The sequence below is a fragment of the Marmota monax genome, unplaced genomic scaffold (assembly GCF_021218885.2).
Source record: "Marmota monax isolate L192 unplaced genomic scaffold, Marmota_monax_Labrador192_F-V1.1 WCK01_AAM20220418_F8-fsc00007, whole genome shotgun sequence".
Lineage (NCBI taxonomy): Eukaryota > Metazoa > Chordata > Mammalia > Rodentia > Sciuridae > Marmota > Marmota monax.
Genome location: NW_026692781.1, coordinates 20,699,211 through 20,726,638, shown reverse-complemented (window position 1 = coordinate 20,726,638; position 27,428 = coordinate 20,699,211). Strand labels below are relative to the sequence as shown.

The 27,428-nt window shown below is 32.4% G+C and overlaps 1 protein-coding gene across 3 annotated transcripts in view; it reads left to right on the top strand.

The window, feature by feature from the left end:
• Nucleotides 1–2,038: 2,038 nt before the first annotated feature.
• The window catches only part of Tfpi (tissue factor pathway inhibitor), a 75,000-nt gene continuing 49,610 nt past the window's right edge, over nucleotides 2,039–27,428 (top strand). Inside the window, exon 1 of one of the 3 annotated variants that reach the window (XM_046447409.2) lies at nucleotides 2,039–2,306. The gene's annotated coding sequence lies outside the window, so the exon portion shown is untranslated. The remainder of the gene's footprint in view (nucleotides 2,307–27,428) is intronic. The other 2 variants (XM_046447404.2, XM_046447407.2) reach the window with 2 other exon arrangements.

Genomic DNA, 27,428 nt, shown 5'->3' with positions numbered 1-27,428 from the left:
GATAGCAAATCACCCCTAAATCTGCAGAGCTTTTACCAGCAAAGGGAGCATCTCAATCCCCTTCATGTATTGGTGCTCCATTTAATCATCTTGTGATCCAGGTTTGAAAGAACAGCCCTTATTGCAAACTAAATAATCATCTAGCAGAAAAACTGGACAAGAATTATAGAATATAAAACTGAATAACTGTCCATGAAGTCCATAAAACTTTTACTCAGCTGTCACTTATATTTTCTTCTATTAATTCTATTTGCCCAAGTTGCTAAGGTAGCAAAATCTGGTGCTAATGGGGAAGGAAATACATTCTTCTCACGGGAAACCAAGGAGAGACCAGCGAGCAGGGCAGCAAACACACTCAAATAAATCATATAATATACCATAGAAAGGATAGGAAGACAAGTCAAGTATTTCCCCTTATCCCTAGCATATATCTAATTGTTCCTGCTTCCCTAGGAGATGGATTAAAAACAAAAAATCTTCATTTATAAATTGAAAAAAAATGAGATACTTAATGGTTTCAAAAACTGAAGATAAGTTATTCATGTATGTCTTTGACTTCAAACTCTTAATACTGGCTTCTCACTCCTACTCTTGCCTTCATCCCTCCCTAATTCTCTCTCTCAGAGGCTACATGTTCTCTCACCTCTATTCTCTTCATCATTCACCTTGAACTAGCTTTCTTCACATCATTATCTTGAACACAACCATTATGGCGTCCAGGCCTTCCCTACACACTCTTTCATTGAGTCTAGCCGTCATGTCTACTTTTTTTCATCTTATTTCAAGTTTTCAAGAAAGGAAATCTGATGGGTACAGTTTATGTCTACCTCAGGAGAGCCTACAAAGCCTCTATCTGCAACTACATGAGTGAGAAGGGAGCATGAGTCATGGCTGAGGGGCTGGACATGAGGCAACAATATGGTCGGTGTTAATGTTATGAAATTCAGAACATAGGAGAGGAAGCATCATGGGAAGGATTTAACCCCTGTGCTTTGAATTCAGGCTGCATGATTTGAATCACAACCCCTTACGCAGGACCTAGCTTCTTAGACCTGTGCAGTGAGCATACAGAACAGATCTTCAGGGGCTAATTGCAAGAATTAAATAAAGCAATTAAATTACACACAAAGGGGAAGATTACCTCTGGCTCAAAGGTGAAAGGAAATAAGTGAGAAAGTTGAAAAGTGCAAAGAGAATCTGAGATGGAGAAAACAAGGAACTGGGGGATTAGGGGCTCAAATGACTTCAGCATTCAAAATGAAATTAGATTTTGCCATCTTATCAAATCTTCAGCTTGTTATGACCATAGTTCCATTAAAGAAATACCAAGCATTAACCTCAATGATAGAGATTTACAACAGCACAAGGCTGAGTAACTTCTCTAAATATTTACATATTCTGTAAAACAATAATATGAACAACAGCAATAATTATAGTACTTATTGGAGGTTTGCTATGTGCTGAGGCCTGCCTTTTAAGTCCTTTCCACATTTTAACCCATTTAGTATGTTTATCAAGCCTAGGAATTATTATCATTACCATTTTAGACCAAAAGAAACTGAGGCAGAGAGAATTTAAATAACTTGGCCAAAGTTGCAAAGTAAGCAAGTAGCCAAAGAGGGTTCACAGCCTGACATTTTGATTTGACAACACAGTATCCAAGTGACCTCAGATAATCCATATATATATATATATATATATATATATTTTTTTTTTTTTTTTTTTTCAGAACTGTATTGACAGTGTGGGTGAAATTATTTGAAGAAGATAAGAAATTAGCTGCAAAAAGAAAGCTCATTTATTAACAATGTAATGATAAATATATAAAGTAAAAAAAAAAATCCTGGAAAGCGGAAAAAAAAGTTATTTAAAAATTCTAGTAACATCTGAAACAGTGCAAACTGTTTCCTTCATTTGTTTCTTCATAATGGGGGCGGGGGTGGGGGGACAGCAGGCTTTTGAAGAGTTTGGCAAAATGAGACTAAATAGAGTCAGAGCTAGCATGACCTAACAGGAAGCCAGGCTACTCCCAGCTGGTGATCTCTGAAACAGACTCCAAGGCTCCCTCTCTCTTCCTAAACACACAGCGACTTTGGGCTGGATAATCCTCCAATTTACCTCACCCTTTCCCTGCTAGCAGGATCAGATTGCATTTCTTTCAGTATTCTCCACTTCCCACTTTCTTGATCTGTTTAAAAGAAGTGAAGAAGTTAAGTCCTCTTTTCAATACCTGGAAGGGAAAACAAAATAGCCTCAAGTCCGTTTTGAAAAAATCTTTCCAAGAACTTTCGTCAGAGGTTTTACTCGTGAGTACCTGGGAATATGCTGTCTAGCCCATGAGAAATAACTTTTAATTCTTTTTCTTGGGGGAAAAGCAGGCGAGAAGGATCGGGAAAGGAGAACTACCATCTCTTTCTTTAAAATGAAAATCAGCTTTTCCTCAGAAATAAAGCAGACTCATGTTACAATGCAAAATTCAGACTTTAGCATTTGCCTTTAGTTCTTAAGCAAATATGTGAGCAACGATTGTTTCTGTGTATCAGATCATGAACACTGTTGTGAGCAGTTAATGAGATGCAGTTTCTCTATTATTTTAAAACTGTAAATGAATTCTTTAGTAATTGTATCTGGTTATAAAATTTTATTTAGTAACATATAAAAAACTATAATATCAACCATCTATCATCTTCTGTTTAAAGAATATTTTTTATATTGCTATTAGTTGGTGTTTTTTAAAAGGAAGTATAAACATTACAGTTCTTAAAACCTAAATCAAATATTTTTGCTTTCATTAACTAATCACTATGGAAATATTTTTATTTGGTTTCTAAGATACTTAATTATCTAAGGCTCCCTCATATTCTAAGATACTTAAATAAGAATATTTATGATCAAATCTATATATATCATATAAAACCTAAATATCATGAAATTTTTTCAATTGAAGCACCAGATTACATGTTTTCATGAGTATTGTCTGTTCCTTTTGGTTATAAAATGATATTAAATTTTGCTTCTGGTAGTAAAGAAAAGCCCAAAATATAACAGCACACATCCTCAGGACTACAATGTGACAAATAGTTATTTAATTATGGAAAAAGCTTATTTGTATAAAAGAATTATCAGAAAATGAGAAACAAGAACAGTCTCTTTGGGGAAAAAAGAAAAGATAAGCAACAGCCAGACTGTGACTCAGTACTCTGGAAATTGGTCACAAAATGACTTTGTACAATATGAGATAACATAAACCCAAGGAGCAGAACCCAAGCAGGAAACACAGCCCAGAGAGTCATATTTTATATGTAAAGGCATAATGTTTATGTCAGAGAGGAAAAATTGTGACAGTGTTAAGATATTACAAAGTTTTTAGACTTGACAAAATCATTTCATAAATCATTTGAAGGATTCTTTCAAACATATCATAGTTACATATTTTAACAATTGTTAAAATGGCAGAATTCATATTATATATGATATATGATTGTTGGAAGTCATATTATTTGTATCTTCCCTAACTTTTGGCGCTGAAAAATTAAATGAAATGCAAATTTGGGGTCTATGGATTAACAAAATGATATAAAATATTATTAACAGAATCAATAGAGCCTTGCAAATATTATTGCAAACACAGATAGCTAACATAATAACACGAAGTCTTAAAGCAAGAGTAAACATTTAAGTACTTTAAATAATTTGAGTATTACTTTGGAAAACCAAATTTGTCTTCTTCAGATGACTGTAGAACATTGTTGGGACACTTTGGTGACACATGTGTCCTCTATCAGATATGATGAACCAGACACGCTTATTTTGGTTCACTTTGTTTCTCTTATCTGTAAGCATTTGCTTTACTGCCGATAATATGATCAAAAGTGAAAAGTGAAGGGAAGTATTCAAAATAAAATTTTCAAACACTCTTAGGAATAAAAAAATTTTATATTAATTTGTTAGTATATTTTAAAAATTAAATTATAATATATAGATTAAGGTGGCTTAATTAGGTCATTATAACTTTTTTTCTATATAGACAAGGTTTAAGAGTTGTACTATAATCCAACTCATCTAGTTTTCTAATAAACACCTTCCCCAACCAACTAACCTCCCCTTTTTTGTTTATTGTCTTCCTCATTTAACTCATTTAGGTAAATTAAATCGATGGGTTGCCTTTTCATATAAAAAAGATATTTTTGAATACTCAGCATCAAAAGTAGATTCTGCTACCTTTTATACAAATATCCGAACACTACATTGTTTTTATATTGCTGTTGCTTTATGTACTGGAAGAAATATGACTTCTATTGTCATGAAGTTTGTATCAAAGCCCTTGTTTCTGGGTGTCCCATATCACAAAAATGAAAAAGTGCACATTTTCCCAGTAAGTTCTTTTCAGATTAGAGCATTCTTGAAGCTTTCTTGGTGTTACATGTGTCTACTCTAGAGACTCATTATTCTTGTCTTATCTTCACATCTCCAAGTGACATGTCATGCAGAACTAGAACCTAGGATTCAGTTGCCAAAAGCCTGAGGGCAACATGGTCATAACCACTTTCCTCCTTCTTCAAACCATCAATTGCAGAAAGAAGTGGTCCCATGTCAAATTCACTGTTTTCAGCTCTCTCTGACTTTCCTTTGGGATCCTACATCCTCTGTTAGTTGGAATAATTATATTTTAAAATTGTTTTAAAACAAATAAGATGATACCATGAACCATAGAAAAAGTCCCAATGTTGCAGTAATTCTATCTCAGTTGTTTTATCTGGTGGAATACAGATCTCTGTAGAGACTTGAATTTGCTGCCAATAATTTCTCAATCAATCCATACGTGATTGAAAAAAATATTGTGTATTTTTTATCAGAGCATGAGAAGTTGATTTCAACACTGAGGATGTGAATACATCCATCAGTAGGCATTGATAAAAATGTATGTTTTTATTACCATATGTAGTGTCACTAGCAGCTCTGTACTATACTACACCCTTGGTGCCACCATACTCTGTGTCCAACCTCATTTGAGCTTCCCTCCAATGCTTTTTTAACCATTGAAACCTTGAACTCCAAAATAATTTGCCTAACAACATCACCTCATTCCTCATTTCCCAATGTTTAAAAATGGAGTGAATCTGAGAAATAGCATGGTTCTCCAGAGTAATGGTGTTTGTTGAAAATATTTTGATAATATTTTTGAAGTCCATTTAGGATGCTTTAAAGTCCCAGATTAGTTTCATCCCAGATAAATGGTTTTATATAAAAATGTCATGTGTTTGTTATCACCCTCTCTTGTGCTACTGATTTCAAATATGCCCAATGCAAAGGAATGAATTTCTGATACATGAGACATGACTGAACCTTGAAAATATTAGGATCAGTGAAATAAACCTGATACAGTAGGACAAATAGTGTATGATTTCACATACATGAATATGTAAAATTGGGAAATTCATAAAAATAGAAAGTAGATTAGAAGTTACCAGGGACACAATGAATGGTGAATAATTGCTTATCAGGTACAGAGATTCTACTTGGTGAGATGGAAAATTTTGGAAACAGATATTGGTGATGATTTCATAGCATTGTGAATGTAACTGGGTATACTCACAAATTGTTAAAATGGCAGAATTCATATTATATCTCTCTTACCAGAATAAAAGACTATTAAAATTATATTAATTAGAATTGAGAATTCTAGATTGACAATAAATCTCTTCATATTTTGTTAATTAACATATTAATAAAGTAGAATTATTTTAATGTTGATTGCCTGAATAAAGATGAAAGCAAGGTCTTCTTGCTGGAATTTGGAACATTTTTACATCACATTGTTACATTCATAATGTCTTTTTTTCTGGTAACAGTATCTGCCCTAATGGAAGGCTTGGCAAGAATTCCCTCCAATCTCTTAAATTTTCTGGAGGAGTTCCTATAAAATTGGAATTATTTCTCCTTTAAATTTTTGGTAAAATTCACTAATGAAGACATCTGAGGTTGGAGTTTTATTTGTGGGAAAGTACATAATTTAATTTAAAAAAGTAATTACAAGACTGTTCAGATCATCTATTTCTTTTTGAGTAAGCTTTTTAAATCATGTTTTGTGTATTTCCAGGAATTTGTATCTTTCATCTGGTTTGCCAAATTTATTGGTATAAAGTTAATAATATGTATTAATGTCGTAATGCAAACCTCTAGTTGCCTACTTTATTATCTTGAGCCTTTTGTTTTTGTTGTTTTTTTTTTCTTATCAGTCTACCTAAAGGTTTATCAAGTTTGTATATTTTGCCAAAAAGCCAATCTTTAGTTTCATTGACTTTATTTTTATTTTTATTTCACTGATTTTCATGCTGATTTTTGTTATTTTATTACTGAATATTTCTCCCTAAATATTTCTTTAGCAATGTTTTAATATGCTATGTTTGTATTCAGTTCAAAATATTCTATAAGTTCCCTGTGATTTCAGTATAGACCCCATAAGTTATTAAGAAAATTATTATTTTGAAGTACTTTGGTATTTCCACAAAGATTTCAGATAGCTTTCTTGTATTTTTTTTCCAATTTAATTATATTAGTTTAAGAGTATATACAATTTGAATGATACCTAGTTTATTGAGACTCATTTTATGGCCCTGAATAGTATATAATTTGACAAATGGTTGTATGCACTTGAGAAGTACATGTATTATGCCATTGTGGAATATTTTTATATTTTATAAAGGTCCATGAGATCAAGTTATTTCATAGTGCAAACCAAATATTCAATGTCTTCATGAAATATTTTTGCCTACTTTTCCTTCTGAATATTGAGACAGAGTTACTTAAATATCTGAATGTAATTCTGTATTTATCTACTCTTCTTTATATTGTCAGTTTTTGCTTCATGTGATTTGAAGCTCTGATATTAGGTATCTAGACATTTAGGATTGTTTTGTCCTCTTGATGAGTTTTCCTATCACTGTAAAACAGCTCTCTTTATCATCCCTTGGTCTAAATTTTATTTTATTTTAACATACCTAACCTAAGATTCTTTTGATTGGTGTCAACATGGTAAAATATTTTGTATTTTTAACTTGTGTTTTCACATAAAAATTTGGGGTTTTTTTTAGGCAACATGTAGTTAGTTCTTGCTATTTCCATCTCTCAAGCAAAATTTGCCTTTAAGTGGGAATGTTTGCACCATTTTCCTTTGATGAGATAAGTGTCATGCCTGGTTTTAAATCTCAACATTGTTATCATTATACTGTTGATTCTGTTTTCATTTCCTGCTTCACTTCATGAGTGTGTGTATTGCCTTCTTTTAGACTGAGAGTTATATATGATGTTATTTGATCTTTAATGGTGCTGTACTTTCTGTAATTATTTAATTTTAATGGATGCTTCAATTTACTATGGTCTACCTTTAAATGATATTAAGTTCCTTCTCTTATAGTTTGAGAAATTTCACACAGTCTACCTATATTTTCCCTCCCTGGCCTCTGTGTTATTGTTGTCAAACATTTTGTTTCCACATACCTTATAACCAATGCACCACAATGTTGTTATATTGATTTCAAACACATATTTTTATTTGTTCTAGTTATACATGGCAGTAGAATGCATTTGACACATCATACATAAATGGACTATAACTTCTCATTCTTCTGGTTGCACATGAAACACAACAGTCATATAATCATATATTTACGTAGGGTAATGATGTCTGATTCATTCTATTATCTTCCCTACCTCCCTACCCTTTTCCCTCCCTTCACTTTTCTCTACCTAATCCAAAGTACATCTATTCCTACCCCCTTATTGTGAATTAGCATCTGCATATCACAAAAAAACATTTGACTTTGGGGTTTTGAGGATAGGCTTATTTTGCTTCTCATAATATTCTCCAGCTCTATCCATTTACCTGCAAATGCCATAGTTTCATTCTTCTTTAAGGTTGAGTAATATTCCATTGTGTATATATACCACATTTTCTTTATTTATGCATCCATTTTCTTTATCCACTGAAGGGCATCTTTGTTAGTTCCATAATTTGGCTATTAAAGTTTTTATTCAGAATATATTTAGATTTACAGTCTCCTTTTTCATTTATATAGATCTTCATTTCCAATACTGCTATTTTATTTCTTTAAATATTCTCTCCTCTTTCAGGAATCTAGTTACATATAAACTGATTAAAATGCTTTAAGTTACCTCATGGTTCACAAAAGCTCTGTTCATGACTTTCAGTCTGTGTCTTTTTGCATTTTAATTTGCACAGTCTCTATTTCTTCAAGTTCACTAGTCCTTTCTTCTTCCATGCTTACTTGTTTTGTAGACACCATCTAATGCATTTTTCATCTCACATATTATTGTTTCCGTCTCTAGAAATTTGATTTGGTCTCTACATTCTAAACTTCTACTTAATGCACTCAGTATTTTCTTTAGCTTCTTGAACATGTGGAGTACAGTTAACATTGCAGTTTTCATCCTTCTCTACTAACTCTAGTTTCTATGTTATTTCTATGCATTTTGACTCTTCTCATTGTGGAGTATATCTTAGTGTACTTTATATAGATAGCAATTTGAATGTAGATAACTGATACTGTGAATTTTACCTTATTGGGTACTATATATTATGTATTTTTATAATATACTTGAGCTCTGTTTCTGGGTTTTACTAAAATTGTTGGAAAACAGTTTAGTATTTTGCTCTCTTGTTTTTAATCTTTGTTATGCAGGAATAAAGCAATGTTTATTCTGTGGTTAATTTTTTTCTACTACTGAGGCAAACAACCTTCTGAACTCTCAACTTGATGCTTCAATAATTGTGTTTTTTTGCAACTTGTGAACAAGAACTTTTTCCAGTTATATGTGTGCTCCCCATGTTGTCCCCACAAGGATGAAGTGATTCGTCATCCAGACTTGAATGATTCTCTGTCATGAATGCTCTAATGAGTATGTGGCTGAATGCTTGAGGCCTCCCTGAAGATCTCATGCCGTAGTTGCTGTGGACTCCTTAGACTTTGTCTCCTAAACTCAAAGAGACCACTGGGTTCTCTCAGAGTTTGAGCCCCCTGAAATTTAGTGTGAAACCTCTCCTCAGGCCTTACACCAGAGATAAAGGAACATAGGGATAAACTTGGTCCCTCCCCTCTGTTGGATCTGTTCACTCCACTGACCAATATTATTTTATATATTTTGCTTTTGTTTTCCTTTTTGTTTTCAGATGGCAGGATGAGTCTAGTTCATGTTCATCCATTTGGGATGGATGTAGTAGGAATTTTGTTTTAGTTGTATTTTAATGATACCTTTAATCAACAACAAGAAAGGAATAAAATGAAATGAAACATTTTAAGAGCACAGGTATTATGATATATGTGTTTGCCTGTATAAAAAAAACAATATTTATTGCCTGCTATATCACAAGAACTACTTCAAGTGACTATATATATCGTGTGCTTATATAAGGAAACAAATTTTCTGTTTCTATGAAACGGTTATTTCATCTGAAATAACTAGTTTATTTACTCATTGTGTTTTTATGATAATAGTTACTAGGTTTTTTGTCCTTGCTGTTGTTTTGTTTTTTGTACCCAGGGATACTTAACCAGTGAGCCATATCACCAGCACTTTTTATTTTTTATTTTGTGATAGGGTCTCACTGAGTTGCTTAGGGCCTTGCTAAATTGCTGAGGCTGGCTCTGAACTTGCAATCCTCCTGCCTCACCCTCCTGAGCTGCTGGGATTACAAGTGCATGCCACCATGACTGGCTTGATAATTGCTATTTGGAGAGCTATTTTATTTGATTTTTTTCCTGTTTTAGATGACAAATGAGTTCTACATGCTTAAAATCAATCAAGCTGTCACTTCTTCAATAGGCACCCAAACTACGTGTGCTCAATGTTAATTCCTTGGAGCCTAAAAGTTTTATCAGGAACTGCAGATTGCTGTTTCTGATAGTTTCCTGTCACCATTTCTCCTAATTATTACCTCTCCCCTGCTTCTCAGCTATTTCTATCTATAGAAATCTAGGGAGAGTAAATACAAATTAAAAGGTTCTTTTCTTTAAAAGGAGCTACAGTTTTGGCTTATTACTCAAAAGGAGTACAGTTTTGGCTTGTTATTATAAATAACAATTGAGACAAGTAAAATAAACCTGAATAACAAAATTATTTGCATAATTTGTATTAATGTTGGAACTTGGTTATGTTAGTTATGTAAGAATGTGTACCTTATTCAATTTCTTATGTATCTCACTTAAGTTTTGTATTTTTTTAAATTTTACATTTGTTCTAATTATTTATACATGAAAGCAGAATGCATTTTAATTCATCATAATTACAAATGCAGTGTAACATTTCAATTCTCTGGTTGTACATGGTATAGAGATGTACCATTTGTGCAGTCGTACACATACCTAGGGTAATAATGTCCATCTCATTCCACCCATTCCTCATTACCCCTCTTACCCTCCCTTTAACCAATTCACCCCCCACCCCCAATCATAGATTAACATCCACTAATCAGAGACAAGATTTGGCCTTTAGTTTTCTGGGATTGGCTTTCTTTGCTTAGCATCATATTCTCCAACTCCATCCATTTACCTGCAAATGCCATAATCTTATTCTCTTCTAATGCTGAGTAATTATTTCATTGTGTTATGTTTATATACCACAGTTTCTTTATTCATTCTTCTATTGATGGGCATCTAACTTGGTTCCACAGTTTAGCTATTGTGAATTTAGCTGCTATAAACATTGGTGTGGCTGCATCACTGTAGTATGCTTATTTTAAGTCATTTGGGTGTAGACCACTATCTCTCACCATGCACAAAATTCAACTCAAAGTGGATCAAGGACCTAAGAATTAGACCAGAGACCCTGCACCTAAGAGAAGAAAAAATAGGCCCAAAGTTCTGTAGTTTTAATCTTATTGAGCAAGTCTATTTAACTGATGAGAAAGAAAACAGGTACATAACAAAGATGGCAACCTTGTTGTGGAACTAAGCTGGATTATAATTTTTTTAAGATAATCTTAGAAGTATTCAGGCCTTCCTATCAGTGCTGTTAATTTTATTCTAGTCTCAGACTTCCCAGAATTAACTTATTTTTATATGTGTTTTATTAAGGAATTGTTAAAGAACACACCAACTGAGGAAAGACATTTAATCATAGGTTGTTTAGATTAGTCTCAAAGTCACATAGCAAGGGAGATATGTTTTTATATGTGGTCAACTCTGAGTGAAACTATTTTTCAAACCTTTTTAAGTTTGCAATCATTAGTTAGCTATCTCAAAAAAGTGAAAATATTACTGAGGCACCAATATTTTCTGTATCACACTTACGTTCCTGCCACCAATTACGTGCATTGTATTTTTTTATCTACTTATTTCGAGGATAGAGAGATACAAGTGACTTCTTATCCTTCCTAATAGGTTCTGAAAACCTCACCTGTAAAGGACAGCAGTGAGTGGTGGTCCATGGGAGGTCTTCAAGAACGTTTGTGAAAAAAATATATGTGCATGTATTTATTTGTACTTTAAAAGGGAGTTCACAGCTTTCTTAAAATCCCCTGGGAGTTTGTACACCTGCATTAAACATGTATCTGAAATGTGTGTCAATGTCTCTACAAAAGACTATATATAGTTATATTCAATGAAAGTGTCAAACAATAATATACTGAAGAAGGCAAGATAAACATTTCAAAGGTAGATAAAACTGACACGAGTTCAGTTCAGGTAGGTGTGGGATAAGATACCCTAGAGATAAGAAATCTTCAAGAAGAGAAGAGACTATGCTTTTGAAAGCCAAGGAAAAATATTATAGCATTTTAAAATCTCTGTCAGTTTTGATTTCATTTTAATAAACAGATTCCATTTTAATATCTGCAAAGCTGAACATTAATTATATGATTTTTTTTTTTTGGGGGGGGGGGTATGGGTTCCAGGGATGGAACTCAGAGGCACTCAACCACGGAGCCACATCCCCAGCCCTATTTTGTATTTTATTTAGAGACAGGGTCTCACTGAGTTGCTTAGTGCCTCCCTCTTTCTGAGGCAGGCTTTGAAATAGGGATTCTCCTGCTTCAGCCTCCTGAGCCCTGGGATTATAGGTGTATGCTACTATGCCCAGCTAATTATATGCTTTAATAATATTTTAGTACATTAAATACATTAGATCCTTTGCAGGATAAAAAAAAACTTTACAATGTGATAAATTTTTATTCACTTATAAATTACTTATTAGAATTTGAGGTAGTTTATAAAAAATCAAATCTCTGGTCTACAACCCTAGAAAATTACAATCAAAGAAGTTAAGCAGGGTATTTAACAAGAAATTTCATCTGATTATATGGTTATATGCTAGGTAGGATTTGAATAGAAAAAAAAAAGAAATTCTAATTTTAAACTCTAACCTTTATAAAAACATAAAATAAAGAACATTCAGAATTAGGAATGTAGAGAAAAACAAAACTATTGAATCTTGTGAATTAAAAAGAAAGTAGTACCGATTGCTTATCATTCTCAGGGCAGCTAATGATTCTGGTTCTTATTCTTTCATGAGTCTGACATTTTACTGTCTGAATGGAAGTGGCTGCAGATCAACTTATTAACAGCTCTCGGAAGAGCATGACTCAGCTGGCTAGAGCTCCCTGTTCCTTTAGAGGGATGATTCAGAGAAGGACCTCAGGATGTCATCTGAACAAATGGGTGTAGTCACTACTAGCTGTAGTTCCAATCTTGAACCATACTCAGACAGATCCCTCCCAAATACTTTCCTTTAGAGGACAATTAGAATTCTGTTTTTTTTTTTTTCTTTCTACATTGACCTTGATTTTTATTATGAGAAATGCTCTCATAGGATTGAAAAACTGGATTACTATTGGTTTGCTATGTCTAGTATTCTTAAGGATAAAAACTGTAGTTAATATTTGAAGACATAACAATTTTCTAGTAAATTACCTGATTTACCATTTATCTATAACCAAATGTTCTACAGACATAGCCTAATATATATTGAGTATACATTTTTCTCCTTTTTCCCTAACAGACATAATACAGTAATATTTTGTAGAAAATTACTATATATGAGCTTTTTTGTTTGTTTCTTTGTTTTGTTTTGTTTTTAAGTCCAGCAACTTCATATGTATTCTCTATAACTCCAGGAATACGAGCTAATGTTTTGTTTTCCATTTCTCACACCACAAGCTGAGATAATAAGAAGTAGAAAGTGGAGAAGTCTCCAATGTATCTGTCTAAGCAGAAACAAAAACGGGGATGAAAACAGACTTTACAGGAAAATGAAAAACTTGGCCTGGCTTTAGCTATTGATCCTTGTAATAAAAAAGGTAATATCAACCTGACTTAAGCCATAACTCAAAGGTCTAATGTGAACACTCACATAAAAGTCCACACTATATTTCTATGTCTTTACAAATATGTATACCTCTTAAAAATAGATGTTAACTCTATGTGAATTAGTAGATTAATTTAAATTAACATATTAATTAACTAAGAGATAGATAATTTGATCCTGATATGTCCTATGCCTATCTTACTGAACAATAAGATAACTAAAAGAGCTAATCAAAAGGCAGGAAAGATAGCCATAGGCAGTCAAAGGTCTCTCTATATTATTTTCATTCTTAGCATGCATAGCAGAAAAGCACATTTAATATATTTAATTTTTTTCTTCCTCCCTTTAAACCAAAATTTATTTTATACATTTGAACATTTCTAATTTCCTTCAATTTGAAGCTACCAGCGTTAGTAGTCAAACAGAACTGTATTTTTCACAAATCTTCATTTGGTTTATTTGTTTACTTTCTCAATGAATACAACAAAGCAGCATAGTACAAAGAACTCTGAATTGAAACATATTGAGTTAATTTCAAAATTAGAGTCATCATGATGAATAAAGATGAATTAATTTTTTAAAAAGGAATACTACCTTCTTTAAAAATGAGTCTTATGCATTTAAATATAATATCCAGGCAAAATAATTCCACATTTTTTTTTCCATTAGAGTCGTAGTACTTATGGACAACTCAGGTATAATAAAATAGTATTCATTACCATAAAGAAAGTTTAGCTTTATTTCCTTTATCACGTGTTTTTATTTTATTTCATGTTCATTGTGTTTTAGTAGTAAACCATGGATAGTATGTCACATTCTCTTCAGACCTCAGTCACAAATTTTAAAAAACATGTTTACAAGTTAACATTTCCTCAGTTCTTCTCATTCTCTTTACACCTGACACACCCACGACACACCTACCTCCTTTACTACTTCTATTTTCCTTCTCCACATGCAGGGCTATCACTCATCTCTTTTAAACTGGCCAAAAGAATCAATGTTCCCTACTACTATATAGGAAAATTTATTTTTTCTTCATCAAAAATATGCATCTCCAAAATAAGAAAAATGAATGTTGTAATCGATAAGTTTTGTGACTTAGATATTTACTAGTAGAACATTGGCCCCCAAAACAGAAAATTAAAATCCCCTCGTTATGGTTTGACTAAATGCTCATTTCTAGATTGTAGGTAATCTGAAATTCCTTATGAGGAGTCGGGAAGAAAGATGTTTGTGAAGCTTGCAGTTGCCTAACTTTGGAGTTTTGAGTTGAAGCTCTGCCAGTATGCAAATGCAAGACTTTGAAAAGAAAATTAATCTCTGAGTATCAGTTTCCTCATTAAAAATACCAGGATATTTCTGACACTTATCTTTATCTTTTCTTTCAGCTCTAGTAGTATATAACTGCATGACCTGCCTTTGTTTTAGTTTTTGATTAAAAAAAAATTGTTGATTCATGCTGTATGCCATTTTACTATAACATCAAGATATTCACTCTGCCTGATATTGTTGTTTCCTTCAAAGAGATTATGTTTATTTCTAGTCTTATATTATGAATAACAAGAAGTTGTATATTCATACTGAACAACTTTTAACATATTCATTCTTATGAGAAACTTCCTTGCTTTATAAAACCAAACCTGACAACTACTTGTATATCTAAAAGAAAGAGAGGATAAGCTTTTTTTTAATCAGTGAGATGATCATAATTTAAAATATAAACTGTTGTGTTTTCATTCCTAGGAAATTTTACATTAAGCAATTCTCCAGAAAATTATGACTTCTTGTTAAAAAAAAAAAAGTCAGATCCAAAAGCAGTTTTCCTACTTGACTAACCAATTTTTTGGTATATGTAAATGATCAATAAAGTCTGCAGTTAGTTTGGGAATTTGTTTTTTATTTTATTTGTAAATAACACTATGTTTCTAATATTAATTTACTTATCAGTTGCAGATTTTTGCTTCATGTTTCCCATATTTTATCTTTAGTCGAACTTTCAAAAATTAACCTGAAATTTTTTTTAAGTCAGTATTTGGCAATATTTTAATGTCAAAACAAATTTAAAGACAAGAAAAATGAACTCTGGCCAGGGGTTTGTAGTACTAATTTTCTCATTCCTTCAAGCACCTTCAAATTAATATATATATATATATATATATATATATATATATATATATATATATATATATATATATTTAGCAAATTATTTAATAGCTTGTTCTTAAAAGCAAACAAGATAATTGTAAGGTTACATTTGACTGCTGGTAGGAAAAAAATAAAGAAAACTATAGGACACACAGCTTAAATAATGCGGCACTTATTATCCCACTTTATATAACATACAGAACTAGAATGCTTCAAGAGTGGTTAACTCATATAGAATTCAGGTTCTTTCCATCATTCATAGCAAATCTGTTTTACTTTAGGGCAGCCTTGCTCAATGTTACATGATGGCCATTTCAGTCACAGGCATAACATGAGACAGAACAAGTCAAAAGAGAAACCATGTCCCCTGTAGCCACACTTACATCAAAGATCATTCTCAAAGGGGCCTAATCTAGAACCCTGGAAGATTGCATATTTCTCTTCACATCTCATTGACCACAGATTTACCATGTAGAAATATCTAAACCAACTTCCGAGAAATGGATAATGATTAATGTAGATTAAAGATTTATTCCTTAGGGAGCACAAACTATTCTTGCCTGAGTTGAATTTGGGTGCTTCATAAACCAAAACACAAGATGACCAAGACATTTTAAAAAGTTGAAGAAAACTGTCCAAAATGTATCTACGACTTCACATAACTAATACAGTGCCTTATAAAACTATCTTTTTTTCTCTATGAAGACCACTTTTCCTCTATGAAGATCGTTTTCATTGATCTGAAAGTACACATTCATTTTTGTGTACAGCTTTCAAAATTTATGTTGCCCTGATGACTTTACACATGGCTTAAAAATATAGTTTTCTCTGCTTAAATAAATGTGAATGCATGTTGCATACCTTTATAATTATTTATCAGTGTGATTTTACTAGGTTAAAGGATCATACATAATTCTAAACAAAATACATATCCATGTAGGGAAAATTTTCACTCACTGATTAAATTATGAACCATTTAAGTTTTCTCAGATCTTAAAAGCCTGTCCATTTTTGTCCTTTTATCATTATCTCTGTTCAATTGTTATAATCCAACAATGAATCATTCAAATGTCTAATATCTATATCTAGAAGGAAGAACTATTGAATTCTGAGAGCAGAGATTACTATCAATTGATGATTTGGGATTCCAACAGTTCAGAAATGATTTAATGAGAAATTATTAATACCCCATATTTTATTTTGTCAAGACAAAAATCAAATGTTCAGATTTTAAAAATCTATTACTTGTTATTTTGAGAAGACAATTTCATTCTTTATTCATACAGAAAAATGAATCTCAGCAAGAAAATCTCCAACTTTCAATCTGTACCTCAAAACTCGCTTGTCGCTCAAGCACACACATATCACATATTGCAAATTTATTTGTATACCCTAACCCTCACCAAGAAAACCTCTCACTTCATGCCTCGTACATTTTTCCAGGTCAAAGTTCAATCTTCTTCACTTGTACTTAGGATTTCATCCTCTATTCATTATATTTTTCGTTTAGCTTTTGTCTCTGCTCTCAAATGGCAGAGCCATAAAAGTACACTGTTCCCTGGGCTGGGGATGTAGTTCAGTGTACAGCACTTGCCTAGTGTGCACAAGGACCCATCTTTCATCCCGAGACAGCAAAAACAACAACAAAGAAAACCATATTCTCCCCAGGAAGTTTTCCTTCAAATACTGGCCCTTGTTTTTCAGCATAGATCTATAACAGTGTCTTAAATGGCTATCTTCACAGCCTTTGATTCCTGTTCCTTCCCCACCTGGGCTGCTACTGCCACATCACTCTAATGCACCTTTTTCAAGGGGATGCATATGGTTTAGCCCTTGTCTTCTAGAGATTTCTATGCTTGGAGATTGTGAATTGTGACTATTCCTGAAAATAATCAAGCCCTGTGTATCTGTGGCACTACATCCTCTCAGGTTTCTTGCAACCTCTCTTGCCATTTCCTGTAAGTTTTCTTCAACCTATTTTCCTCAGACTTGTTCTTCAGAATTCACTTCTAGAATTTTCTTTACTAATCTTCAGAGTCACTTTGTAGACTCACTGTGTTACATAATTACTATTTATAAAAGCATTTGGAAAACTGTCTGCCTCCATATCTATGCAAAACTTGTTAAACAAACAAATCTCATCTCTACATAGTCAATCATCATTTATATACTGATCTTCATAGTTTTATATCCAATAGCGACATCTATCCTGAACTTCATGTCTACATATTGGGCTCCTTATTTTATGGCTGCACTGGAAGTCTCACAAATACTTTCAACTCAATTTATTTTGAATTCATTACCTTTCTAAAGCAATGTGTTTTATCTTTCAGGTTCAGTGCCTAGAATCTCTTCAGAAACTGTGCTAGTTCTTGATTCTATTCTCTACCTAAAATGCCTTATCATGTTTCAGAATCTGAAGCATCTTCTGAGCCACATCCCCAGCCTTATTTTGTATTTTATTTAGAGACAGGGTCTCCCTGATTTGCTAAGTGCCTTGCCATTGCTGAGGCTGGCTTTGAACTCTTGATCCTCCTGACTCAGCCTCCCAAGCCGCTGGGATTATAGGCATGTGCCACCATGCCCTGAGAATGCCATTATTTGATCCTGTCCCTGAAATTCCCGCAATTATTCATTAAAAGTTTATTTTTGCTCAAAAAATATTCAATTTATTCTATTCAAAATTTTTTTCCACATACTTCACTCACATTTGTATTTATCAAATTTTCTTTCATGATTTCAAAGATTTTACTTTAGGATCTGTCATCCAGATATGAATCCCTTCAAGTTTATGTTATTAAAAGCAGTATTTCTCTTATACTGCTCATGTAGTTCAACCTCTAATTTTGATGGCAGTATAATATGATTTATTGAAAAGGCTGAGTTTTTTCATTTAATTGTGAAATATTTTAGAGAGAAGGGTCTGCACCAAACACTTTCTGTTTATTGTCAAACTAAACTCAAATAGTTAAGGGTCATAAATGAGGATGCTAGTGAATGGTGCTAGGTGATGTTAAAGATATCAGAATTATCTGAATAAATCTAATGAACAAAGTATGCTTATTTAATTTGAAGATGAACTTGACTTTGTTTTCACTATGCCTCACCCCTCTCCATTGTATATCCTTTATCTCATCACCTGACATGAGATAAATCTCACTTATTCAAATGGGGCAATTTTTTGAAATTTTCTCTCTTCTCTCATCAAACTTTATCTGGAAGCATTTTCTTCTTCTGTAAAAAATCACAGATGTTGGAGTTCTCAGACATGGGTGAAACTTTGCTGAGAAACAAAAACCCACTTATGTTATTCATTATCTGCTATATGATTTACACATATTATCTTTACTCATTGTGTACACAAGTAGGGTATATTAGGATACAGACAGAAAAACTCAAATCTTGCAGATATTTGAAAGTTTTCCTTAAAAAAAAAGTGATCATCATACTTGGTTCTTTTAAATTCCTTTCATTTAATTTTATCATGTTGGCTTGCCTTACATATGAAAAAGCATCACTGTGTTTATTTGCTCTATCTTATTTTCTTTATTGTTAAGTTATATTCAAAGAAAAAAAAACATACAAGAGCAAATACAAAACTGTAGTATTGTCAATCTTCATATTGCACCCTCCTGCTTTGTAAAAATCTTCCTGTAATCTGCTCACATAGTATTCTCCACAATAGTAGCTACTTAACGTTTGTTGAAAGCCAGATGAACGATCGATAAATTTTAAAAGAATAGACATACCAACCATGAGGCAAAAGTAAAAAGAAATAAACACTTTATATGCTCATGAAAAAGTGTATATTGGCATTACATCTCTGAAAGGTAATTTTCAATACATATTAATAATCTTAGCTATAAACCTTAGGCCCAATACTATTCTACTGTGAATTTCCCGCAAAAAGCAATTAAGGAAATGGTGAAAAATTAAAATACAAATATGTTTATTACATTAATGTTTGTAATTGCAAAAATAGAAATCATTTAATTGCCCAGTAATACGAGATTGGCAAAATTAATTTGTAATTATCCAGCAAAAATACTAAGCCATTAAATGAGGTTATGCAGGTCAGTTTGGACAGAGATCAGTGTCATCCTGTTGCAAGAGCAGAGTGCTGTGCTCATTCAAGCATGTTCATGTAAGTATATTAAACACATACACTTGTTAATACATAAAGATATTCACATGCATAAAAAATCAGGGAAAAGCAATTATTTCTGAATGGATACATTGATAGATCTTCTATATTTTCCTTTATTATGCTTTATATTTTATGGTACTTGGAAAGAAGCATGTATTACTTTTACAATTTAAGAACACTGCTTTAATTTTGAATATATTAAAATAATAGTTACATATATAGCTTAGAAATAAATATAATAAAGCATCTTTGAAATTTAATTTATTTTTTAAAAAGTAGTAAGAAAATCTTTATCCTTTCAATTTTCATCTCTACTTTTGGACTAAGATACATATTTAAGTGTACTAGAATTAGTAATAGGTAAACAGTAACATATTACTAAACTACAAAGAATGCCATTTCAACAATATTAAATAGAATTCTTACTTTAGATTTATATATATAGATATAAATATATATAAATTTACATATATATATATTCCAGTAAAAAGTTAACTACTTTTTTTTCTAAGTGGCATGAAACACAAACAAAATAGACAAGTTCTAGATAACTGCATTGATAAGAATTTTTAATTTCTTCCCATTGCAGAGATTGGAAAAAAATAAAACTTATGATTGACTTCAGATTTATAAGCATAATAGAATCATAGAAATTATATCACAAGGGGAATATACCATAGATTTTTTTTTAGAGAGAGAGAGAGAGAGAGAGAGAGAGAGAGAGAATTTAAATATTTTTTTTTTTTTTTAGTTTTCGGGGGACACACCATCTTTGTATGTGGTGCTGAGGATCGAACCCGGGCCGCACGCATGCCAGGCGAGCGGGCTACCGCTTGAGCCACATCCCCAGCCCCAATTATAGATTTTTAAATGTAAAATGTTCTGAAAATTATATATACTAAAATGGTTGCAAAATACACATAGAAAAAAACCCTATAAATGCATTTATTATGCTGCTATTGACACATTTTATAATAAATATAAAAAGAAATTCTCCATACTTTAATGTATGTATCATGACACTTTCAAATTGTGACAGCCTCTCTAAAATACTCTCACTATTCAGCCCTCTGTGGGTGTCTGTGCAACTGTTCTCTCTATAGACCAGCAGTTGAGCTGACTCTGTATAGATATTGCCCCTTTGGCAAATCAGCTGTGGCCAGATGTTGGTGTGACTCTTTTATTGTCCATTCAGTACGAATGACAATAATCAGACTTTATGAACGCAGAATATAGGCAGTGAGGGCAGAGGAAAGGAAGAAATATTTAGTTGAATAATTATTATCTTCTCTAATAGAGGATTAATTTATAACCAAGATCCATATGTTCTCATTTATTCATACAGTTTAAGATAATTTTAACTTATATATTTTTGAAAATATTTTGCCCGTGACTTTTTACTTTCTGTAGAAAAATTTTTAACTGATCTTTTAATTCATTGATTTTTTTCACAAGTATTCATTAAGTTTATTATGTACCAGAGAAAACAGATACAAATTCTGCATGTAAAAATCATATAGTTGATTTAAAAAAAAGACAGAGGGTATACAAATAGTTACATAATGTGATAGGAATACATGCAGTGATGACTTTTAAAAATTTGTTCTAATTAGTTATACATGATAGGAGAATGTGTTTTGACATATGATACATAAATGGAGTAGAATTTTTCATTCTTCTGGTTGTACATGTCCGGTCATATAGTCATATATGTACATAGGGTAACAATGTCTGTTTCATTCTACTATCCTTCCTACCACCATATCTCCATGCCCCTCTTTCCTACTCCCCTCCCTCAGTCTCCTTGACCTAATTCAAAGAAACTCTATTCTTTCCTAACCCTCATAACCCTTACTGTGAATTAGCATCTGCATATCAGAGAAAACATTCAGCCTTTGGTTTTGGGGGATTGGCTTATGATGCTCAGCATACTACAAGTGCAGTGATTTTTTAAAAGCATAAAAGGTAATAGAATCTAACCATAGAGCAATTTTGTCTCTGGTCTCCAAAGAAGTACTTTAAGGAGACATCATTTGAGCTGAGATGTGACATAGTAGCAGTATTTCCATTTCATTCATGACAGTCAATGAGGGCATGATCCTGGAAAGTTAGAGGGATATTGTTTGAGACACATTTACAAATGAAAGACCAGGAAGATTCCAGTTCTGAACTGAATTATCTTCCCTGACATTTGTACATTATAACCCTAATTCACAGTGTAACTGTGTTTGGAGATAAGACTTTCAGAAGGTAACTGGGTTAAATGAGATGATAGATTGTGGTCTAAATCCAGTGGAATTAATGGTTTTATTAAAAATGGAAGAGAGAAAAGAGCTTTCTCTTTCCATGCACAAACAAAGGAGAGGGCATGGGATGACTTATTGAGAAGATGGCAACCATTTGCAATCTAGGAAGAAAACCTTCACAGGAAACCAAATTGGCCAGCACTTTGATATAAGATTTACTAGCCTTTAGAGTATGAGAAAAAAAAAATCAGTTGTTTAAGCCACCCAGTCTGTGATATTTTGTTATAGCAGTCTCAGTAGAACAAGACAGCTTCTGTGTGCTTTCTACACAAGGTCCCTTGTGTCCTTCTGCTGGTTGGTTTGGAGATGAGAGCAAAGGAAATCCACCTTCAACAGGGTCTGATTCAGCATTCTTGTGAACCTCTAATCTGGAATATTTTACATAGGTTTGCCTACCTTAAGTATGTGGGGATTTTATTAATTTTTTTTTTACCAACTTACTTATCAACATAAACTTCTTCCATAATACTGTATGTCCAGAGTTCCAAACACTGTTCCTGCAACATGGGTTGGAATGAGTCCATTGTAAAATTATAACTTTCTTTATCAAGGCTTTGCTGCCTTTTTCCAATTCTTACTTGCCATTTTTATCAAAACAAATCATACTAATTCCGTCAATGTGTAAATATAAACTATACTAATACTTAATTTTTTTCACAGATATAGTTAGTATAGGATAAGAATTAAAGGCTTTTGCTTCAGTGAGATATACCTCCACTGCCATTTTCAAGGTTCTTTTCTTTTTGGAGAATTTATTTTACAATTTTGAACCACACTGTCTCTTTCCTTTATAAAATTAGGATAAGATAAAATTTCCTTAACATAACTACAGGAAACAAAGGAGAAAAACTAAATAATAATAAAACTAATGGAAACTGCCATTTGCATTACAATTATTATAAATATATTGACTAACTGTAATTTACCTACCAAATGGTATGAAAGGCATCTGGAGAGAAAACCCAAATAAGGCATTAATATACAATATGAAAATTGATCCCAGAAAATTCAAGAGTATATAATTATGTGCTTAAAAGTGATCTCAAATAAAATAGAATTTGCTCTTTACAACTGTTGTTTTCAGCCAAGATTATTCTAATGTGTGTATAAATGGTTTCTATTTCTTCTAAGTTTGTGGGAGAAAAAATATGATACTTCACAGATTTTCAAGTTCCTTGTTTAGACATTCCTTTGCAGAGTCATGTTCTAGTTTATTCGTTCAGTCTTGGACTACTAGGTGAACTTCTGTACCCTATTCCCAGGTGCAAGAGGCAAATTCCATGTTTTCTTAGTTTTATGACCTACATGCTTCACTAATGTTAAGATTTGGGCTCAAACTCAATTCTCTATATACATGTAGACGAAAAGTTTGTGTAGAACTACTTTTACAGTAAAAAATATAATCACTATGGAGTATAGAGATTAAGTTAAGAAACTCACTAAATTTAAGCTTATATTAATAATCTCAATAAAAACTTCTATCACTTAATCAATTGTACTTTTAAGATTAGTGATAAGAGAAACTGATTTTTATTCTGTATTTCCCTTGGTGATATTGCCTAACTATCTGTTTTAAGCCACAATTAAAGTGATATTTCAAGAGAAAAAAGTATTGAGTGATATAAGTAATATATTTGCTAACTATATTTTCCTAAATTGGACTTTGGCCTCTACTCCATAAATCTTATTTTTCTTTAAATTAATTAAGGATGCTCTGGGTTGATGTAATCCAGGATCTTGTTCTGCCTCTAGAGTTTGCCACTTAAACATTATAAAAAAATAGAGTGTGTACCTCTCAAATAAATTCAATATCCCTGCCCATTTGGTTACACTGTTTTATTGTCATGAGGCAGTAGCCTAGCAGATAAGAATCCACTCTGAAAAACACAGTAAATCCTTATAAAAAAATGTATAATGTTTTGTGATGATATATTTTTATACTCCCAGTATCATTTTTAAAATAAATGTGACATTTATACCATATTTCCAGAACTACAATTTTATCTTAATTTTATCAATTAAAATTAAATTTACAATTTTATCTTAATTTATCTTGGATAAATAAGCTTGATGCCAAAATAATGCTTATGGTGCTGACTCTAGGCCCAAGGAATGTGGGATCCAGGGGGAACGTTGACAGAGATAAATAAGGCTCTGTGCTGACTTGTTAGACTGGTATGTGGTAAATGTGCAGTTACAGTCTCAGACCTCTCCTGGGAAACTACACAAACATTTGCATTCCCACAATGTATTTTTTTTAAGAATATACTCTTTTCCTGAGAAAAATCTGGCTCTCAGATCTCTTCTTGAGATTTTGCATGTTCTCCATTCAGGATCATGACTTATAAGTCTACTAAGAAATATTTTTAACAAAAAAATCAATTTTCAGACTCCTTATTGTGCATATTTTTGAATTTTCAGTTAAAAATACTATTTCTACAAAGTATTTTCAAAACCATTAAAAGAGAGTAAGAAATTATGAGAATTACCACTTACTTTGCTATCTTTCTCTCCATACCACAGTCATTTTCTTCATTCATTTTCCTTGATATTCATGTGCCACAAACTCACCCAAAATGAAAAATGAATGCAGGGAAAAAAAAGGTACAGAGGTTAACAGTAAAGACAGACTGCTGAGTTTTCCTGGGCAGAAGCATAGCCCCCTGGAGACCTGCCAAATTGAGTAGATGGAAGTAATAAACACAACCAGGATCATAGTATAGAACTGCTGAGGAGAAAATGGAAGGATTCTTCATGTTATGTTTTTCATCATTGTTGATTTGTTTTTAGTTTTTTTTTTTCCTTTTCTTTTTCTGTCTTTTATTGGTAGACCACGACAAAACAGCCAAAAATAAAATTTCTTTCTTTTAGACATAAGCAAAGTACTTATTGAACACTGAGATTAATCATAAAATTTTATGTTTAAAAGTATATAATAAATAAAGATAATCTGAAACAGAAAATTTAAAGTATATTAGTACCATGTTTATAATACATATGTGATTTTTCTAAATAAATTCAAAGATGACAAAATAACATATGTATCCCAGAAATAATGATAAATCTATAACTGCTTATCAGTTGTGTTGTGCCTTTCCCAAAATAATGGACGATAAATATAATGGTTAGATTAATTCCAACATACCATAATATCAATATACTGCTGGTCTTTTTCAGTCTATATGACTTTCTTGCTCTTTGGACCATCCCATAAATTCTCATTCACATAAATATCCATTGCCATTCCCTTTGAGTTTTTCTCTTCTAGGCACTAAAGCAAAATTCCAAAATATTTTCATTCCAATGGATTTGAACCCTTAGAAGAACATTCACTTTACATTGGGATGTATATTGATTCACCTTATTCCTTTATAGTCTGCCAATTCTTGATTCCCGTACCTAACCAATTTAAAAGGAAAATAAATCTCAATTTGGCTGTAAATTCTTTCTAAATCAGTGTTATTTTTCATATTTTTTAGTCCTTCTAAGAGTTTGAGGTGATATTCTCATCATTGAATTAACTATGATCTTCTGCATTTACAGTGTACCCAAAATGGTATCAAGAACTACATGGGAGCTGGAGATGTAGCCTAGTCGTAAAGCAGGTGTTTAGTATGCATGAGGTTCTGAGTTTAATTTTCAGCACAAAACAAACAAATAAAACACAAGGAAATAAGAATTACTTATAAAATTATGCTAGCATTTATTAAATTGTTGCTAATATTTGTTGAGTTAGTTATCTTTCTAATTCATTTTCCTTTAATGCTCACAAAACACTGTGAGGTAGAATCTCATAAATATTCATTTTATAGATGAATAAATAGTGACAGAGAGAGAGAGAGAAACATACTTCATCAAATTTATATAACTAATAAGTCACAGAACTGATCATTTGAAGTTCTATGTGGTTAGCTTGTATTAGTTTGTTAGAGCTGCAAGACAGGTACCACATACAGATAAAACAACCAACAGAATTTATTTCCTAAATTATGGAAGTTAGAAGTTGAGATCAAGGGATCAGTAAGGTTGATTTCTCCTGAGCCCTCTCGATTTATAGATGATCCTTTCCTCTGTTTGTGCATCTGTTGCCACCTTCAGTCACTTGAAGTATTCATAATTAGCTCTCTGAAGTTATTTCTTCCAAATATAGCCACTTTCTAAGGTCCTGGAGATTAGGACTTTAATATAAATTTGGAGTGTAACACAATTCTGCCTGCACTCCAGACCACTCCTCTGAATCAATAGACAAACATAAAAAGGGAAAGAAAACAAAGAGGGAGAGAAAAGGGAGAAAGAAGATAGAAAAGGAGAAAGAAAGAGGCTACTTGGAACACAGCTTGGGAGATTACTTGGACTGAGGCAATGGCACTTGATTTCCACATGGGTGATAGCCATCTCCAGTGCAGTGATGTACCAGCAAACCACAATTACCCTGTAGGCAACTGAAGGAAAAGTTGAGCCAATTTCTGTGAAGGTAGCCTTGTATGGCAAACTGAGCATGAACTCTGAAGTCATAGAGATGTGGGTTCAAACATTAATCTCTAGTCCTATTTAGTGAATTTACACTCTGTTTCTGAGTGTCAGTTTTCTAAGATGTGTATCCTGTTTCTTTTAGGATAGGAGTATATTTTGGTATGAGTTGCCTTCCCATAAAAGAGCTCATATGAACAAGTGAAAAATATCAAAGTCTTCCTTTTTCCTTTCCATTTTCAGCTCCTTGCTTAGTTTTATTAAAGGACATTTTTTTTTCTTTCTCATTAAGCAAATTCAGAGCATAAATTCTGATGAAGCAAATAATGCATTTCTTTTGACCGACTGCCTCTCTTCTAAGCATACCTTTCCTTAGTAATCTCTCCACATACTTACCATATCTCTATTGCTTGAATTTCAACAATCATTATTTTCCTTATTTGACTTGAAAAAAAATGTATCACTCAAGTAAACTTTTACACATATATTAAGTGTACTACATTTGGGTACTGTTTTCTTTCAAAATTACATTCACAAATATTTAAATTTTTAATTTAAATATTTCATACGTTGAGAAAATTGGAATAGATACAAACATAAAAGAATAAAATTGAAAAAAATTATTGATAGCTTTATTCCCTTACTTGTTTCTTATTTCCTTACTTTTTGGTAAAACTGACAGGAATAATAAAGCTACATGCATATAAGAATAGAAAACATTTTAGTGGTGGAAGCTAAAAACGTAAGCAAATATATGAGTAGTGGTAATTTTATTTAAAAAATAAAGCAAGAGTTGAACTCTGTGGCATACATTTTTAATACCAGTAACTGGGGAGGCTGAGGGAGGAGCATCTCAAGTGTTAGGCCAGCCTGGACAACTTAGTGATGCTCTGTCTCAAAATAAAAATAGCTGAAGATGTTGCTCTGTGGTAAAGTGCTCCAGGTTCGATCCCTAGTACCAAGAATAGAAGGAAGGAAGGAAGGAAGGAAGGAAGGAAGGAAGGAAGGAAGGAAGGAAGGAGGGAGGGAGAGAGGGAGGG